This window comes from Prionailurus viverrinus, chromosome A1 (genome assembly GCF_022837055.1).
Source record: "Prionailurus viverrinus isolate Anna chromosome A1, UM_Priviv_1.0, whole genome shotgun sequence".
In the NCBI taxonomy this organism is placed as follows: Eukaryota; Metazoa; Chordata; class Mammalia; order Carnivora; family Felidae; genus Prionailurus; species Prionailurus viverrinus.
Genome location: NC_062561.1, coordinates 23,304,554 through 23,321,740, shown reverse-complemented (window position 1 = coordinate 23,321,740; position 17,187 = coordinate 23,304,554). Strand labels below are relative to the sequence as shown.

The 17,187-nt window shown below is 44.5% G+C and overlaps 1 long non-coding RNA gene across 1 annotated transcript in view; it reads left to right on the top strand.

Moving 5' to 3' along the window:
* Window positions 1-16,237, top strand: part of LOC125172958 (uncharacterized) — a 57,817-nt gene extending 41,580 nt beyond the window's left edge. The window contains exon 3 of the long non-coding RNA XR_007154877.1: window positions 15,967-16,237. This is a non-coding gene — a long non-coding RNA (uncharacterized LOC125172958). The remainder of the gene's footprint in view (window positions 1-15,966) is intronic.
* The last annotated feature ends 950 nt before the right edge of the window (window positions 16,238-17,187 follow it).

Here is a 17,187-nt window from a genome sequence, read left to right as displayed (position 1 = left end):
GACAAAGCCCACAGTACACCTGTCTTTGGCCCAGCCCCAAGCACAGATATTAGAAGATCGTTGAGTTAACACTTATAGGCCATAGTTTATATTCTCAAGACCTTAGTCATAGGTGAGAGCTAGTGAACGAGGCAATATATACACTTTTATTTTCAAATACTGGAAGATTATCTAGTGGCTGCATCAAGGAGTAGACCTGCTGGGCTGGGAACAGGCATGTGTGAAAACTGTCAGTCAACATTTGCATTGCAAGCACTGAAGCCAATTTAAGTAGGAAAGGAGATTGTTAGGATAGTGGATGGCACTATCCATAGTGGATGGCCTGATACTGCCCGAATCAGGCATGGGGGACTCAAATGTCAAGGGCAGTGCCCCCCAAGCAATTCTACCTTCTGCAGTGAGGAGCAGGAAGGAAGGAGGGAATAACCCTCCCAACTCTGCACAGGGGCTCAGGATCTAAGCACCCAAAAAGAATTACAACCAAGTAATTACACTTGCAGGTACATATTCAAAACACACAAGGCAGGGACTCAAACAGTTATTTGTACCAACGTTCATAGAACCATTATCCACAATAACCAAAAGGTTTCACAAACAACCCTAATGTCCATTGATGGGTGAATGGATAAACAAAAGGTGATGTATATATACCATGGAATATCATTCAGTCTTCAAGGGAAATGAAGCTCTGATTCATGCCACAACATAGATGAATCTTGAAGACATACTAAGTAAAATAAGTGAGTCAACAAAAGGACAAATACTGTCTGATTCCTGTTTTATGAGTAGTCAAATTCTCAGAGGCACAAGGTACAACGGTGGTTACCGAGAGCTGGAGAGAACAAGGGGAAACCACTGTTTAATGGATACAGAGGTTTTGAAGGAGATATGAAAAAGTTGTGGGTGTAGATAGTGGGGATGTACTTAACCTCGTGAATGCACTCGAGGCCATTGAATTGTATATTTACTAATGGTTAAAATTATAAATATTATGTATTTTTTCACTGCAGTCATAAAAAAGGGTTGCAAACACCCACAACACTCATTTTTCAGTGTAGACTCTTCCATACATTCATATTCATGGGCATGTATTACTTATTTAAAGCAGATTTTTTTAAATTAAGGGATTTATACAGTTATAGGATGTCCTTTCAACTATGTAAAAGTGGATCTACTATATCTTAGAAATGGTAAGTTATTGAGAAAAAAACCTGCAAAGGCCAAAAACTGCATCTGTGTGTAAATGTATTCATCAATGTAAATAAATTCACTCTCTGCTGTTGCTCCCACAGACGCAGGGAACAGACTCTCTCCCTTTCTTCCCTCTCCTCCGCATCCAACCCCAGCTTCCTGTCACACACATCGTGAATTTCATAACTCTAGCAATCTCTCAACCAAAAAAAATTCTTGGCACAAGATTTATCACTCCCCCAAAACATAATGCAAATTATATTTTTAATGCCTGGAGCATTAATTTGAGAATGTGAACAATAATTGCAGGACTGTCACAAAAAGACTTGCAGTCTCTTCCCCCATTCTCCCCCCCCCCCCACCCAAAAAAATAGAGAACAATGGAGGATGTGGAAGCTGTCACTGGCCTGGGGAGTGCAGACAGCCAAAATGGATCTCCAGTAGCGTTCAGATGAAACCACAAAGGATCAGGTTAGTCAGCCTCTATTTCTTGGCTGACGCTTTTGCACCGTGATACCACAGCGTTCATCCATGATGGCTGACGTACACAAGTCAAAATAACTTACCAGCGAATCTTTAAGAAGCCTGCTATGTGCCCAGCACTGTAACCTCAAGTCTCTATTCTGCCAGATCTAAGATGTCAAATGGAAGAGGGAAACTGTCCAGCTCTTCAGTGTCCCCGTTGAGCTTCTTGAGAACGGGAAGCAGGTTTTGTTCACCGCCCAATGCCTGACACGTAGTAAGCGCCTAAATGTTTGCAGTGATGCCTGAATGAGGAAACCAAGTGAAGATCCAGGGCGCTTTGCCGCATAGACAGGTATGACAAATAATCGATGGCCTCGCCTCCGTAGACTGACAGCAAGTGGATCAGGAGCCCAAGTCAAGCTGCCATCGTGCTGAGCAGTGGCCAGGAAAGTAGGGACTTCAGTCCTTCCACAAGCACTTAGTGAATGGCTCCTCTGTTGCAGACACTGCACCAAACTCTGAGGGTACACAGGAAAAGGGGATGCCGCCCCTGCACTTGGGCTGCTTCGGTTGCTTTCAGTCTTGAGGGAGAAGATGTGTCCGCCTACAACCACAGCGCAGAGTGGGAAGGGCCTCCTATAGGAGGCGGTGGGAGCCCCATGGAGGGAGCAACAGATGGGGGAACCTCTGAAGAGCCGGAATTTCAAGCAGGGACAGGCGGCCTGTGGTGGAGGGAGGAATAGCAGGAAAGATGCTTCGAAAGGGCCCAGAGAGCAGGCCTGGAAAGGACACCACAGGAAGAGGGGCTGCAAAGGAAGGAACCAGGAGGAAAGCAGGAGGTGTTGGAAAAAGAAAAAGATAAAGATCGAGGTGCTTGGGGGAGGAGGGTGACTGAAGACAACTTGCCCTCTCTGTTTCCCTGGGAGAGCTCTAAAAGGAGATTGGGCTGGTTGGCTGGCTGGCTGGGGGTAGCACATCAGCAGTGACAGAAGGCTGGGGGCTGGAGGAGGCTCCATTGGAGCCCAGAGAAGCATCTGTATGAACAAAAGAGTTGGACACCATTGCCCTCCTGCCTCTGCGGCATGGCATTGCTCTGAGCAGGTTTCTGACTGTCCTCTGTCCCCACAGCGGCAGGTAGGGCCCATAACTTCAGCCTGCACCGGACCCAAAAGAGGTAGGGTTGTGTGGGAAGGAGTTCAGGATCCTCAATTTTTTTCTAATCCAGATTTTCCAATTCTGCATCTTGAATTCGCGTCCTCATCTATAAAGTGAGCGGAAAGACCAGGTATCTGAAGTCCATTCCAGTCCTAAGAGTCTCGGACTCCTTGACTTAGGATCCATTCCAGGTATGGTAAACATGGTGTTATGGGCTAAATTGTGTCCCCCAAAATTGGTATGCTGAAGCCCTAACTCTTAGCACCTCAAACCATGGCTGCATTTGGAAGCAGAGCCTTGAAAGAGATAATTAAGGTTGAACGAGTCATATGGGTGGGTCCTAATCCAGTCTGACTGGTATCCTTTTAAGAAGAGGAAACTTGGACAAAGAGATACAGGAGCACAGAGACTCACAGAGAAAAGGCCACGGGAGGAAAAAGTAAGAGGGCTGCCACCTGTGAGCCCAAGAGAGAGGCCCTGGAAGAACCCAAACCTGACACCACCTTGATCTTGGACTTTGAGTGTCCAGAACTAGGAGAAAATAAATTTCTGTCATTTAAGCCACCAGCCTGTGATATTTTCCTATGACAGCCCTAGCAAACTAATGCATCTGGTAACAGACCAACTGCTAAAAGGTTAAATTGTCCAGGAAGAGGACTTCCTCAACTAAAACAGCCTCTGGTTCTTTTGACACTCAGCCAGTTCGCCTGGGGCTCTGTGCCATGACTAATAAGATGCAACTCAATATAACAAGCTCTGGCTGGATGCCAGCCACTATAAGAGGCAATAGCAGTACACACATAATTCTCCAAGGTCTTGGGATTGAGAGGAGATGGAGAAAGGTCAATCAAAAATCTAACACCAGCCAAAACCCCTAAATCTCTCCTCTCTCCATATGTGACCTCCGCCTCCAACAACTGATGGATTCTCCTCGCCTGGGGCTAGCCCAGTCTCTCCTGGAGGTGCTGATCAGCCACAAGAAAGCAGGAAAAGAAAGCAAAGTATAGAAATCCACAGACTTAGATTAGCCATTGCTACAGAGGAGAAGCCGAGATGGCTCCCCAGGAGGGACTCCTGCTCTCAAAGGGAGAAGACAATTCAGGCAGGAAAGGGATGGAGAAGACTTTCTGGCATTTGTAATCACTAAGGCAGGCATCTCCTGAATGGAAAAGAACAGTATGAAAGCATGTACATCATTTTCTCAGCTATGCCCAGAAAAGCGTGGAAAAAAAAAAAGAAATCTCACATCTGAGCTCTTTCTTTGGATAAAAATATGACGCAACAGAGAGAGGCAAAGAGGCCTGGAAAATGGCAAGAAGGAAAGAAAGATCTGGAGGTTGTTTTATTTTTATAATTAATATCCTATCAGAGATGAAGATCTTTAGAAGCCATTCTATTATCACAAACCTCTAAGTCATCAACAGCATTTGAATGAGAACACAGAGGCCAAATATTCTATCTCAGCATCTTAAAAAGCAAAGTTCCACACATTGCCCTGAAGGTTCCTAGTGCACCCACTGGGGACCTAAGCCCTGCCAGGATCACAGGAAGGTGGCCCTCCTCAAGAGAGCCCAGAGCTCTCGCTTTTCAAGTGACAAAGATCTTTAGCTCAATTCCTGGAGCCTGGTGCTTGCCAGAGAGCAGAACATAAAGGTTTTTATTTCTAAATATTCCTTTTGTAAAATTTTTTTTTTCAACGTTTATTTATTTTTGGGACAGAGAGAGACAGAGCATGAACGGGGGAGGGGCAGAGAGAGAGGGAGACACAGAATCGGAAACAGGCTCCAGGCTCTGAGCCATCAGCCCAGAGCCCGACGCGGGGCTCGAACTCATGGACCGCGAGATCGTGACCTGGCTGAAGTCGGACGCTTAACCGACTGCGCCACCCAGGCGCCCCTCTAAATATTCCTTTTGAAATTCTCTCTTTATTTATACCCTTCCCCATCAGAGAAGGCCAGCTGCTATCCTTCCAGGTCTTCTCTCCTTTCTCAAGAAAAGCTGGCAGTTGCTTCCAGGACCTGGCTGTGCAGACTCCATCCTTGCCCCACAGCCCAGGCCAGGACCTCGGGCTAAGTATTCAGAGCACTCAGCAACCCTAGGCCAAACCGTAGCTCTCACCGTCGATGGCCTGCAGACCAAGGCAGGAAGGGTTCATCTGCCTGAAACTGGGCTTGTCAGCAGCAAATGGACATTGGGATGCTCTGTGGACAATTATCTTAGAGAATCAGAAACAAGGTCTGAGATCTGCATAAATGTGAAGCTGGTGTTTGGGCCTGAAAGAAACCTGATTGTTAAAGGAACATATAACAGACACCGTGTGTCCTGAAAGGAAGAGCCCTGGACTCAGAGAGTCTCTGGGGTCTAGGTCCATCTTTGTTGTGTGACCCTGGACAAGTCACCTAACTTCTCTGGACCTCTGTTTTTAATCACTAGAAGAAAGCAAGTATCAGATCAATCTCTGATCAGATCAGATCAGCCCCAAGTGTTGTCATGGCTTTAGTTTCTTCAATCATTCTGGTTAGCGTTCATAGAAAACAATCTTCAGGGGCACCTGGGTGGCTCAGTAGGCTGAGTGTCTGACTGAGGCTCAGGTCATAATCTCATGGTTTGTGGGTTTGAGCCCCACATTGGGCTCTGTGCTGACAGCTCAGAGCCTGGAGCCTGCTTCGGATTCTGTGTCTCCCTCACCCTCTGCCCCTTCCCCCTTCACTCTCTCTCTCTCCCTCTCTCAAAAATAAATAAACATTAAAAATTTTCTTTAATTTTAAAAAAAAACAACCTTCAGCCCTCATAAGATCATGATTTTTATCAATAGTAAGTTATTAAAGTGTCACAGATTGGAAATACTATTTTCCGAATCTATAGTAGGTATTTTTCATTCTTTTTTGGCTGCCCTTTCTGTGTTGGAGGAGTCTTCTACCTTAAGAGGTGTTATGAGCTGAGCTGTGTCTCCCCTAATGTTGAGGTATTAACCCCCAGTACCTCAGAATGTGGTCTTATTTGGAGATAGGGTTGTTGTAGATGTGATTAGTCAAGATGAGGCCATACCTGAGTAGATCAGACCCCCCCCCCCCATCCAATGTGACTGCTGTCTGTATAAAAAGGGGAATTTGACACACACACACATGGTGCCAGGTGAAGTTTGGAGGCTGCTACCTCAGATGGAGGACCCACCAGAAGCTGGACAGGGCCGGAACAATCCTCCCCTCCTGCCTTCAGAGGGAAGCCCTTGACCTGGGACCTCCAGCCCCCAGAAGCATGAGGCAGTAAGCATCTGTTGTGGAAGGCACCTGGTCTGTGAGCTTTATGAGGACAGCTGTAGCTCACATACGCAAGAGGTAAACCCACTTGCCCCTACGAATTTGAACATGCCAGCTCCTCGCTTTCCCAGCACCGGCTGGGGTTGGGCAAGGACTTACGAGCAGGGTTCTACTGATGTGGCACGCCAGCTAGCAATGCAGAGGCAGGGACCATGAAATCCAGGCAGATGGCACACAGTGGCAGCCAATGCACACAGCTGCGACAGCCACTGGACACCACAGCACCAGCAGTGACATCTGCACGTGAGAGCAAGGGAACCAGGGTCTCTGCAGGACAAGCTTTGCAGGCTGACTTGGTGGGGGCAGTCCTCAGAGGCTGCTGGCCCTTCTGGAGACTCCTGAGTTATCCAGGACTTCCTCATGAATGTCCTTCCTAATTCGACTAGCCAGAGGAGGTTTCTGTTGCTTGCCTAAGACAGCTCCCAACACAGAGTAGGTCCTGGGTTGTCATGGACTCTGGGTCTAGAGTTCTCTCTTGTCCGGTAAGAGAGTGGATGCAGGGTTAAAATGCGAGAGGCTAATGTCTGGGAGGAGACAAGAGCCCCGAGTAAGTGTCCTTACTCCATTTTTGTTAGGATCAGAAGGCTTACAAGCATGATGGACGTGCACAAAGAGACAATGAAACCGTGAACATTCACTCATGGGTCTGAGTGGAAGGGGGTTTTGAAGATACATGGTGTCTGGGGTTTTGGTCAATACAAAACAAAGTCCTGGTGCTGGGCAGATGGTTGTTTACGCCAGGCATGAGGCTCCAAGTCTGTTTATCTTAGCTAGCTTAAGGGACCAGACAGAGCATGCTACCTCAGGGTCAACAAGGCATCTTTCTTTTGCTAATTAGCTCCGCTCTGAGCAACTTCCCCCGCTGTGGTCAGGGGCCCTGTTTACCTGTTTACCTATTTTGGTCCTTCCTTCCTGTGAAAGCACATTTCTGTTATTGTACTGAATTGGGGGGTGCTTCCACCCCGAATACCTAATCTTGCTTACCTAGTCTTGGATGCTTTCATCCTGAGGCTTCCTATTCCTGTATACCTTGTTAACTCATGGATGCAAGCTCAGGGAGTTCCTAAGCTTATTCCCTACACCGAGTATTTGTCAGTGTTGAATAAACCCTGAATTAACATAAGTGGTAATATATAAATCACACAATTTTCTTTCTAAAATTATTCAATTTAATATACATATACTTTGTGAATATCAAAAATAATTACTGCCATTTAATGAACATGGGCCATACACCCTGGCAAAACTCCTTACTTGTGACATCAACACAACAGCACCTTGCACTAAGTAGGCCTTCCTGACTTTCACAGATGGCAAAACCCATTGGGAGACCTGCCAAGTTATAGAGTGAGAAAATGGCAAATACAAGATTTGAACCCAGGCATTCTATGATATATGTGAACAAAACTCTCCAGAACAATATTTAAAATACTTTTTTAAGTATTATTTTTGAGAGAGAGACAGAGTGTGAGTGGGGGAGAGAGAGACACATAATCCAAAGCAGGCTCCAGGTTCTGAGCTGTCAACACAGAGTCGGATGCAGGGCTGAAACTTATGAACCATGAGATCACGACCTGAGCCGAAGTCAGACACTCAACTGACTGAGCCACCAAGGCACCCCTGAAAATACATTTTTTAAATGATATAGCAGGGGCACCTGGGTGACTGGGTGACTCAGTCACATCTGACTCTTGATTTCGGCTCAGGTCATGATCCCAGGGTTCTGGGATGGAGCGCCACCCCTCCCCCGCTCACTAGGCTCAGCCTGTTTAAGATCCTCCCTCCCTTAAGATCCTTCCTCTCTCCCTCTGCCCCTCTCCCTTGCTCATGCATGAACACTTTTTTTAATGTTTATTTATTATTGAGGATATGACAGAGCATAAGCAGCAGAGAGGCAGAGAGAGGGGGAGACACAGAATCTGAAACAGGCTCCAGGCTCTGAGCTGTCAGCACAGAACCCAAAGTGGGACTCGAACTCACAAATCACGAGATCACGACCTGAGCCTAAGTCAGACACTCAACCGACTGAGCCACCCAGGCACCCCTGAGAATACATTTTTTTTTTTCAACGTTTATTTATTTCTGGGACAGAGAGAGACAGAGCATGAACGGGGGAGGGGCAGAGAGAGAGGGAGACACAGAATCAGAAACAGGCTCCAGGCTCCGAGCCATCAGCCCAGAGCCTGACGCGGGGCTCGAACTCACGGACCTCCAGATCGTGACCTGGCTGAAGTCGGATGCTTAACCGACTGCGCCACCCAGGCGCCCCAAGAATACATTTTTTTTTTAATGATATAGCAGGGGCGCCTGGGTGACTCAGTCACGTCTGACTCTTGATTTCGGCTCAGGTCATGATCCCAGGGTCCTGGGATGGAGCACTATTCCCATTCACCCCCACCAGGCTCAGCCTTTTTAAGATCCTCCCTCCCATAAGATCCTTCCTCTCTCCGTCTGCCCCTCTCCCTTGCTCATGCATGCACACTTTTTTTAATGTTTATTTATTATTAAATTATTATAGAAAGACAGAAAGAGACAGAGCATAAGCAGCAGAGAGGCAGAGAGAGGGGGAGATACAGAAACCGAAGCAGGCTCCAGGCTCTGAGCTGTCAGCACAGAGCCCAAAGTGGGGCTTGAACTCACAAACCACAAGATCATGACCTGAGCCAAAGTCAGACGCTTAAGCGACTGAGCCACCCAGGCACCCCTGCATTCTCTCTAAAATAAAATAAAATGATATGGCAAAGAAAAATGCAAAGTTTGATTCTGAATGAGTTACAGAATAAGATTTTAAGTGTGTCTTGATATTCATTTGTCTGGAAAAAAATTATATGTGCCTTTTCCTAGAAGAAGAGAAATAAACTAGATATCCTTTGCTGTTTTGGTAATGGCCCAAAGGAAATTGATATAAATAGCTAAATAATTTAGGGCACAAATTACTGAGACAATGACAAAACTGGGAAATTAATTTATCTGAGAAATTGTGTTGTATCAGCTTGGCTTATGAAACCAAATTCATTTTTTAATGTGTTAGTTAGCCATTATAAATTCTGAGATTTATAAACTTTGTAAAGCTTCTGTTTGGCAAATGCAAACAGCTGGGAAAATAAAGATGTACAGTGAAAAAAGCTAAAATATCTTGTTCAAAAAGAAATTACAGGGCGCCTGGGTGGCTCAGCCAGTTAAGCATTCAACTTCCACTCAGGTCATGACCTCATGGTTCGTGGGTTGGACCCCTGCATTGGGTTCTGTGCTGACAGCTCGGAGCCTGGAGCCTGCTTCACATTCTGTGTCTCCCTCTCTCTCTGCCCCTCCTCAGCTCACACTTGGTCTCTCAATCTCTCTCTCTCTCTCTCCCTCCCTCTCTAAAATAAATAAACATTTAAAAAAATTACAATAACCATGAAAAGCAAAGTCTCTGAACCAATGTCCATTCTCAAGTTTGCCAGAGATATCACCATCAGAATCAAAGCATGGTTTGTAAAGAAGTACTGATAAGAAGCCCATGGTGTGGGTGACAGCAACAAATAGCTGTTGGAGCCTCTAAAGCAAGGAAAAACCACTTGAGCAGGACCCTGACTTCTCAATCTCAGAGAGAAGCTCTCAGGACTCCCTGCTGGAACTGGGTACTTCCCTTTATGCCCATCCAGAATCGTACCAAGTCTCACTGATAACCTCCCTTGCTGAGATTGGAATTAAGCCATTGGAGCTCTTTCTGGCCTGTCCTGGAGAAGACAGGTCACTTCTCTGGGCCTTGGCTTTCTCACATCATATGGGGAGTGCTTACTTCACCCAGCCTGACCTTTGATGGATGTCAGTGGAGACTGTAGCTCCTAAAATCCTTGTAAGTTCCCCAGAGACCTTCCAGCAAGGCTCCATTTAGCACCCAGTTGCTTCCCTTCCTAGCTTTTCCTGAACCTCTGGCTTCAGAAGTATCATGGGGATTCTCAAATTCCACATATGAGTGAAATCATATGGTAGCAGACTTCTCTGACTTATTTCACTTAGCCTAACACCCTTCAGTTCCATCCATGTTGTTGCAAATGGCAAAATTTCATTCTTTTGCATCACTGAGTAGTAGTCCATTTTGTGTGTGTGTGTGTGTGTGTGTGTGTACATACATTTTCTTTATGCATTCATCAGAATAACTTGGTTCTATTCCTGAAGCCAAGACTACACTGTATGCTAACTAACTTGAATATAAATAAAAGGGGAAAAAAAGTATCACGGGGAAGCTGAGGGTTCTGAGGCTCTCCAAGGCAAAAGCTTAAAGTTCAAGGTTCAAATGAGGTTCAGGGAAAAAGTTAGACCAAATCTACTAAAGTTAAACATAGGATTGTCTCATGAACTAGCAATTCTACTGCAAAGTATCATACCCACGAAAAATGTGTGCAATTCTCCTCCAGAAGACTCCTGGAGTCAATCCAAATGTACGTCAACAATACAATGCATTAACTATGGCATATTCGTGTATTACACAGCAAGAATAAACCACTTTTATATTCAACAATATAGAATAATGTTGAGTGAAAAGAAGCTAGATACCAAACGTACATACTGTCTTGATTCCATTTATATGAAGTTCAAGAACAGGTAACACAAATTTGTGGTGAAAGAGGTCAGAAAAGGGGTTATTTCTGGGGGAGTGGGTGGATATTAACTGGGTGGGAACATACATGAACTTTCTGGAATGCTGTGAATGTCCTAGATAGTTACCCTAATAGTGATTACATGAGTATATACTTAGGTAAAAATTCAAATAATTTGTGTACTTTATATGTATATATATTTAAGTTTAATTATTTTGCAAGAGCAGGGGAGGGGCAGAGAGAGAGGGAGAGAGAGAGAATCCCAAGCAGGCTCCACACTGTCTGGTAAGAGCCCAATGTGGGCCTTGATCTCATGAATCATGAGACCATGACCTGAGCTGAAACCAAGAGTTAGACGTTTAACCAACTGAGCCACCCGGACGCCCCTATATATTATATCACTAAAAAAATTTTAAGGCACAGGCTTTTGAGACTCAGGACTTCAGTCTTAAATTGGTGAGAAATAAAAGATTTCAATTAGAGGTGCTCAGGTTGGAGCCCTCAGGCTTCAGTGCTCAGCATTCAAGATAGTTCAGGATTCAGAGGGTACAACTGAAATATTTGCAAACAAATAATGATAATCACTACCATCTGTTAGGCACTCTCTAAGTGCCAGGCTCTAGACCAGGCATTTTTACAAACATGACCTCATTTAATATTGCAGCAACTTCATAAGGTAGGTGCTGTTGTTATCTCCATTTTACAGAAGACATGTCTTGCTCAGGGTTGTGCTGCACTGAGTGGCAAAGTCAGGACACAAAAATAGATCCACCCAGGCTGAAGGGACAAAATGGTGTCAAGAGGGGCAAAGAAAGATTTCCAGGTTCAGGTGCCATAGGTCTTCACATTTCTTGGTAAGAGACTAATCAAAACTTCAGAAACAGGGGCGCCTGGGTGGCTCCGTCGGTTGAGCGGCCGACTTCGGCTCAGGTCACGATCTTGCGGTCCGTGAGTTCGAGCCCCGCGTCGGGCTCTGTGTTGACAGCTCAGAGCCTGGAGCCTGTTTCAGATTCTGTGTCTCCCTCTCTCTGACCCTCCCCCGTTCATGCTCTGTCTCAAAAATAAATAAACGTTAAAAAAAAAAAAAAGAAACATTTAAAAACTTCAGAAACAGAAACTCCTCTCCTTCCCTAGCCAACCAAGCAACCAACACATTAAAATGAGGAATGCTCTGGGGGGCTTAGTCAGTTGAGTGTCAGACTTTGGCTCAGGTCATGATTTCAAGGATTCCTGGGTTGGAGCCCCACGTTGGGCTCTGTGTGGACAGCTCAGAACCTGCTTCAGATTCTGTCTCCCTCTCTCTCTGCCCCTCCCCCGCTCATACACCCTCTCTTTCTCACTCTCAAAAATAAACATATAGATAGATGTTTATGGATATACCTATGGATAGATGAAAGAATCAAAGAAAGATTGACAGATAGATTGAAAGAAAGATAGAAAGGAAAGGAAAGAGAAAGAGAAAAAGAGAGAGAAGATTGAAGGAAAGAACAAAAGAACGAGGAATGCTTTAAGAGAACAAATCAAGTCCAGATAGAGTGGCTTCTGCTTTTGTCAGCCAGCACTCATCCTCCCTTTCTTCTGGAAAAGGGATAGACAGATAGCAGGGTCCCACCACAGTCTCTCCCTTGGGCACATGAGGCTCCAGTACTGACACACAGAAGTAGAAGGAGGCACGTCACTCAGCCAGAGCCAGAAGCTCCTATGGCCGAGGCCAAAGGGCCACCTGCTCCTAGCTTTCCCTTACTTCTTTTGCCAATTTTCCCTCCCTTTTGTGGACTGCCCCAGAGTCTTTTCAATAAATACTGTGCTATTGGGACACCTGGGTTGCTCAGTTGGTTAAACTTCTGACTTCAGCTCAGCTCACGATCTCACAGTTTGTCAGTTCGGGCCCCATATTGGGTTCTGTGCTGATAGCTCAGAGCCTGGAGCCTGCTTCAGATTGTGTCTCCCTCTCTCTGCCCTTTCCCTGCTTGTGCTCTCTCTCTCTCAAAAATAAACATTTAAAAAAAAAATAAATCCTATGTTATTTAATAGGGCTCTTGGCTATAGTAAAGGAGTCCAATCTGAACCAGTTTAAGTGAAAAGAGGAGTTCATCAGAAAGACTCATGGTGAGAAGGGAAGGGGGGAAAAATAGTTACAAGCAGAGAGGGAGGGAGGCAAACCACAAGAGACTCTTAAATACAGAAAACAAACTGAGGGTAGATGAAGGAGTGGAGGAGAGGGGGAAAAGGGTGATAGACATTGAGGGCACCTGTTGGGATAAGCACAGGGTGTTGTATGTAAGCCAATTTGGAAAGAAAGAAAGAAAGAAAGAAAGAAAGAAAGAAAGAAAGAAAGAAAGAAAGAAAAGAAAAGAAAAGAAAAGAGACAAGACCCATGGTGTTTCACAAAAGTCAAAGATAGAAACATGGCCCCCAGAACGGAGCAGCAGCCTAGAGACCTATAGGAACCTGGAGGTCTCTCCACGTCACTCCCTCTGTTTTCCCTGTGCATCTGCTCTCTTCTTCCCAGTCACCACAGACAAGCCTCCTCTACCCCTCTAGCTGGAAGGTGACATGTGGCCACCCTGCTCCCAGAATATATACATTCCAGCTTATGCACCCAACAAGAAGCCCATCTCACGCTCTTACTCCCAAAACTAAAATTTCAAGGAAAGGACTGATTGACCAGCTTGGGTAAAATGCTCCACCCAAGAAAATGTGGGAGGGTCAGGATCATCTAGAAATGGCAACTGCTACCGTAATCACGTTAGATGGATGAGATAAGAAGAAACCAGTGGAAAAAAAAGATGGTGGACAACAATTTGATGGGTATCCACCACATGGCCTAACTTAAGCAATCCTTTGGCCATCAGGTGAAAAGCATCAGCTTTGGAGCTAAAAGGACCAGCTCTACTATCTACCAGCTGATGCTGGGCCAGCCTCTGCTTTCTCATTTGCAAAGTAAGGGTAATACTATCTACCTCATGGTGTCACTGAGAGAATTAAGCAGGGAAGAGAGAATATGTCAAGTACCTCCTACCCTGCCTGACACACTCAAGTGTAGATTATTTCTAATTTTATTTTGAAATCAAAACAATCATAGGAGGAGAGTGCCTTGCACATACTGAATTGTTTTTGCTCAAGTGGAGATTTTCCTATCCTATGCAGTTTGCTAATGTATGGCATTTCACTGGGTTATCTCATGCTTTCGAAAATTTGTTTTGAAAAAATGCATATAAGTTACCTTGTCACAAAAAAGTGAAAGGCAAGAGGGTAACATGCTGCAGGTACCCGGGCTAATCCCTCCCTGTGAAGCAGACAGCAGCAAACTGTGTCCTTAGGATGCTTGTATTTGCTAAGGATGAGCACTAAGTGTGGACATTTATCAGTGAGAAGCTATAAATAAGAAAGTTCTAAAGAGGCCAAAAAGCTGATGGGACTGTGGCAGGAGGGGAACTTTCTAGCTGTCAGGGAAGGCAGGTGGGAAGTTCCTCCCTTTCTTCCCACAGAGCAAAGAGAACAATGTACTATTTGAGGAAATACTGGCTATCTTAAACATACATCCTTCCAGGACTGATTTAACACCTTAAACTTCATGTTATCAGTATCAAGATGGTATTTTCAAAACACAAACAACAGATACTGACTTTAATCACTATGTCAAGGCTTTGTGAAAGTGTCTTGTTAAAAGAAAAGGCCAGTCTCTTGAAGCTTATCAGTTTGACCTATTATGGCTTAGGATTCCCAGCACAGTGAGTAACCGACTGGGCCCCCGTGGGTATCTGAGAGAACTCCCGTTCCCTGTGGCTGAATAAAGAAGGCTGGAGAAAGTGCTCCATCTATAGTGCGTGCTGGAAATCAGCAAAGGTTGTGTAGAGTATTCAGATTTAGAGTAGGCTTTTGTTTATAAAAAGTTATAAACAATAACCCACATACAATTAACATCTTATATGGAATAACTGTTTCTCAGTTATCTGAGAATTTATCTGCAACCTAAAATTTTACCCTACATTTTATGATATGAAAGGACTCAAGTCTTTAAATTAAACCACTTAAAACTGAAAAAGTTCTCTTTAGCAACATGAAAAATACAATGTCCTCACATGAGAATCATAGCAACCCTCCCAGCAGAGGAAACTCCTTTACAAAAGTCTGCAAATGATCATCTGGCCTCTCAATACTTTGACATGAGCTACTCACTAACTTAGGGGGTGTTCCTGCTATCATTTGTCCCGTTTACATTTACACTCATTGGTACTTGAGTATAATCTTATTAAGCTTTGAAAGAAAGCAACATGAGCCTATCTTTCATTCTTAAATACCCTTTCAAAGACAGGACAATGGTCATCATGCCCAACCTTACCTTCTTTATGCCCAGCTAAACTTGGGCAATACTCTAAACAAGATACTTTTTCCAGGTGCCTTCACATCATGAACACCTTCCTCTAACTTGTTACCATGGTTCCCAAAACTGCATAATGGGAACTAGACAACGTGGCACAATATATGAAGGAAGTTTATGGTTGTAGGATGTACCAATGGCTTCCAGCGTGGTATGAGCTTTCTTTAGAAACCGCATCGCATCATTACTATTGCTTTCAACACATCAGAAAATGAACTGCTTTCTGAAAGATGCTTTTCATTCGCAGTCTTATACATTATTTCCATTTTCCTTTAAAGCTGCACTTATTGAAGTAGTTATAGGCCAACACTGACCTTAAACTAAATCGACTGTAAAGGGACCAATTGCTGATGCTGGTCAGGAAATGGTTCTTTTGCTGGCAAGCAGAAAGGTCACTAGAGGGCCTTTATAGGAGTAAACTAAAGAAAATGTCTTTCAAATTGGGCATTCTCTCAGAGAAAGAGGGAAAAATGTGGGCAGCAATTTCCTACACTAGTGGAAGAATAATGAGCCATGAAAAAAGGGAAAGTCACAAAATTACATTTGTTGTGTTAATTAGGTGACACATCATGCGAAAGACTGGATAACATCCAAAAGAAGAAAAAGCACCATGCCATTTCTGATGTTAACCCTCTGATTAAAGGTGGGGGCGGGGGCAGCCCAGTCACCCACTCACCCAGAGGATTTGCTGAAGGGAAGTTGCAGTTGGGCAGATGGGTTTTGTAATCAACCTCAGGACAATGTGACGGACACAATCCAGGGAGAATATATGGTGAGAAGCATGTTCCAGGAAATGGTCTCCAATTTTTAAAAAATCTCAAAACATTCTCATTCTTTTTTCTATTTCTGTTTGAATATATTTCAGCTGCAGTTGGTCAAATCGTAGGTAGAAGGATGAGAACTATGCTTCAAGAAGAATAACTGAGGACACACGAGCACAGGGCATGAAAATTACAAAGGCATGATGGTTGCTGAGTACTTGGCACTGATGATGTCACAGACTGAAAGTTTGCGACCCACCCCCTGAAATTTCAGGTGCTGACATCCTAACCCCCAATATGACGATATTGGGAGGTGGGGCCTTTGAGAGGCAATGAGGTCATGAATGGGATTAGCGTCCTCATACAAGAGGCACCACAGAGCCTGCCCCTTCTGCCATGTGAAGATACAGAAAGAACTAACCCAGAAAGTGGGCCCTCACCAGACACAATCTGCCAGCACCCTGATGTTGGACTTCCAGCCTCCAGAGCTCTGAGAAATAAATGTTTGTTGTGTAAGCCATACAGTCTATGGTACTTTTGTTAGAGCAGCCCAAATTGACCAAGACAGATGGTAACCTAGTGTGCTGTGGACATTTCCCAGAAGAGAACCGTGAGGCATGTATTCTCACCACATCCACAGCCCTTAGAGATAAAGACGTTTTCTCTTGTATCATGAGGATAGATTCTGGTTAGCGTACCATCACGTGAATTCTCTTGTTACCATTTGGGTAAATACCTTTGCCCTCTCCCCCACACACACTCAAAACCACCTTTTAACACTCCTGGGAATAATTACAGTCTAAGAAAAACATCTGTACCTGAGTGATTTCAAGAAGTATAACCACAAAGCCCCAAGTTTATGCTCTATATCCACTCTGAGAATTCATGGGCCATTGTGGTAGTTACCATCTTCTCTTATAATTTTCCCTCCCAAATATCACCACTCTGTCACTTGCCACCAACTTTCAGTCCCCTCCACTCTCCTCTGGGACCAATCTGGCTCTCTGCCTGAATCCCAGACCATTACCTGAAATTTTCTGTTTTCCCCATATATCCTGTAATGTTAAACACAGGTATCCATATACTTCTGAAGCCATGGATTTCAACCACAGATGCACATCAGAATCACTTGGAAAGCTTTTTAGAAATACAAATGCTCAGAAATTCTAATATAATGGAGGGCACTGACATTGCTGATTCTTAAAAGCTTTTCAGGTGATTCTGCTGTTTAACCCAAGGTTAAGAATTATAGTTCTAATGCTCCAACATACACGGGAGCTGTGATACATGCCATCAGCAGTAGGTTCTCATAGCTGTGGTTATTT